Here is a 2,500-nt window from a genome sequence, read left to right as displayed (position 1 = left end):
TTCTTAACTCAAGTAAATTCATTGATAAGTTGAAAAAATTAAATGTAAAATGTAATAGAAAAGACTGTTATGGCAGTATAAAATTACCTACAGCACCTGGGATTCCTAGTTGGTCTCCCATCCAAGTACTAACCAGGCCCAACACTGCATAGCTTCCAAGATCAGACGAGATTGGGCATGTCCAGTGTGGTTTGGCTGTAGGTGCTCAAAAACATTAACTTTAGACCTCTATTACTTCTTAACTCAAGTAAATTCATTGATAAGTTGAAAATTTAAATGTAAAATGTAATAGAAAAGACTGTTATGGCAGTATAAAATTACCTACTGCACCTGGTTTTCCCAGGAGGTCTCCCATCCAAGTACTGACCAGGCCCAACAATGCATAGCTACCAAGATCAGACGAGATTGGGCATGTCATGTGTGGATTGGCTGTAGGTGCTCAAAAGCATTAACTTGAGACCTCTATTACTTCTTAACTCAAGGAAATTCATTGATAAGTTGAAAAAATTTAATGTAAAATGTAATTGAAAAGAATGTTATGGCAGTATAAAACTACCTACAGCACCTGGTATTCCCAGGTGGTCTCCCATCCAAGTAATAACCAGGCCCAACACTGCATAGCTTCCAAGATCAGACGAGATTGGGCATGTCCAGTGTGGTTTGGCTATAGGTGATCAAAAACATTAACTTTAGTCCTCTTTTACTTCTTAACTCAAGTAAATTCATTGATAAGTTGAAAAAATTAAATGTAAAATGTAATAGAAAAGAATGTTTTGGCTGTGTAAAATTACCTACAGCACCTGGTATTCCCAGGTGGTCTCCCAACCAAGTACAAAAGAGTCCCAAAACTGCATAGCTTCCAAGATCAGATGAGTTTGGGCATGTCCAGTGTGGTTTGGCTGTAGGTGCTCAAAAGCATTAAATTTAGACCTCTATTACTTCTTAACTCAAGGAAATTCATTGATAAGTTGAAAAAATTAAATGTAAAATTTAATAGAAAAGAATGTTATAGCAGTATAAAATTACCTACAGCACCTGGTATTCCCAGGTGGTCTCCCATTCAAGTACTAACCACGCCCAACACTGCATAACTTCGAAGATCAGACGAGATTGGGCATATCCAGTGTGGTTTGGCTATAGGCGCTCAAAAACATTAACTTAAGACCTCTTTTACTTCTTAACTAAAGTAAATTCATTGATAAGTTGAAAAAATGTAATGTAAAATGTAATAGAAAGAATGTTATGGCTATATAAAATTACCTACAGCACCTGGTATTCCCAGGTGGTCTCCCATCCAAGTACTAACCAGGCCCAACACTGCATAGCTTCCAAGATCAGACGAGATTGGGCATGTCCAGTGTGGTTTGGCTGGTGGTGCTCAAAAGCGTTAACTTTAGACCTCTATTACTTCTTAACAAGTAAATTCATTGATAAGTAGAAAAAATTAAATGTAAAATATAATAGAAAAGACTGTTATGGCAGTATAAAATTACCTACAGCACCTGGGATTCCTAGGTGGTCTCCCATTCAAGTACTAACCAGGCCCAACACTGCATAGCTTCCAAGATCAGACGAGATTGGGCATGTCCAGTGTGGATTGGCTGTAGGTGCTCAAAAGCATTAACTTTAGACCTCTATTACTTCTTAACTCAAGGAAATTCATTGATAAGTTGAAAAAATTTAATGTAAAATGTAATAGAAAAGAATGTTATGGCAGTATAAAATTAACTACTGCACCTGGTATTCCCAGGTGGTCTCCCATCCAAGTACTAACCAGGCCCAACACTGCATAGCTCCCAAGAATCAGACTAGATTGGGCATGTCCAGTGTGGTTTGACTGTAGGTGCTCAAAAGCATTAACTTTAGACCTCTATTACTTCTTAACTCAAGTAAATTCATTGATAAGTTGAAAAAATTAAATGTATAATGTAATTGAAAAGAATGTTATGGCAGTATAAAATTACCTACAGCACCTGGTATCCCCAGGTGGTCTCCCATCCAAGTACTAACCAGGCCCAACACTGCATAGCTTCCAAGATCAGACGAGATTGGGCATGTCTAGTGTGGTTTGGCTGTAAGTGCTCAAAAACATTAACTTTAGACCTCTTTTACTTCTTAAATCAAGTAAATTCATTGATAAGTTGAAAAAATGTAATGTAAAATGTAATAGAAAAGAATGTATTGGCTGTCTAAAATTACATACAGCACCTGGTATTCCAAGGTGGTCTCCCATCCAAGTACAAACCAGGCCCAACACTGCATAGCTTCCAAGATCAGATGAGATTGGGCATGTCCAGTGTGGTTTGGCTGTAGGTGCTCAAAAGCATTAACTTTAGACCTCTATTACTTCTTAACTCAAGTAAATTCATTGATAAGTTGAAAATTTAAATGTAAAATGTAATAGAAAAGACTGTTATGGCAGTATAAAATTACCTACTGCACCTGGTTGTCCCAGGAGGTCTCCCATCCAAGTACTGACCAGGCCCAACAATGCATAGCT

The 2,500-nt window shown here is 37.6% G+C and overlaps 11 pseudogenes; all 11 read right to left on the bottom strand.

Annotated features, from left to right (window-relative positions):
* Window positions 1-84: 84 nt before the first annotated feature.
* Window positions 85-203, bottom strand: LOC148484129 (5S ribosomal RNA; annotated as a pseudogene).
* Window positions 204-318: 115 nt separating this feature from the next.
* LOC148484128 (5S ribosomal RNA) lies at window positions 319-437 on the bottom strand (annotated as a pseudogene).
* Window positions 438-553: 116 nt separating this feature from the next.
* Window positions 554-672, bottom strand: LOC148484127 (5S ribosomal RNA; annotated as a pseudogene).
* Window positions 673-788: 116 nt separating this feature from the next.
* Window positions 789-907, bottom strand: LOC148484126 (5S ribosomal RNA; annotated as a pseudogene).
* A 116-nt stretch (window positions 908-1,023) lies between these two features.
* Window positions 1,024-1,142, bottom strand: LOC148484125 (5S ribosomal RNA; annotated as a pseudogene).
* A 115-nt stretch (window positions 1,143-1,257) lies between these two features.
* LOC148484124 (5S ribosomal RNA) lies at window positions 1,258-1,376 on the bottom strand (annotated as a pseudogene).
* Window positions 1,377-1,490: 114 nt separating this feature from the next.
* On the bottom strand, window positions 1,491-1,609 carry LOC148484123 (5S ribosomal RNA; annotated as a pseudogene).
* A 116-nt stretch (window positions 1,610-1,725) lies between these two features.
* LOC148484122 (5S ribosomal RNA) lies at window positions 1,726-1,845 on the bottom strand (annotated as a pseudogene).
* A 116-nt stretch (window positions 1,846-1,961) lies between these two features.
* Window positions 1,962-2,080, bottom strand: LOC148484121 (5S ribosomal RNA; annotated as a pseudogene).
* Window positions 2,081-2,196: 116 nt separating this feature from the next.
* LOC148484120 (5S ribosomal RNA) lies at window positions 2,197-2,315 on the bottom strand (annotated as a pseudogene).
* Window positions 2,316-2,430: 115 nt separating this feature from the next.
* Window positions 2,431-2,500, bottom strand: part of LOC148484119 (5S ribosomal RNA) — a 119-nt pseudogene continuing 49 nt past the window's right edge.

Source organism: Taudactylus pleione, unplaced genomic scaffold (genome assembly GCF_031769625.1).
Source record: "Taudactylus pleione unplaced genomic scaffold, aTauple2 ptg000550l, whole genome shotgun sequence".
Taxonomy (NCBI): Eukaryota; Metazoa; Chordata; class Amphibia; order Anura; family Myobatrachidae; genus Taudactylus; species Taudactylus pleione.
This window is presented reverse-complemented; position numbering and strand designations above follow the sequence as displayed.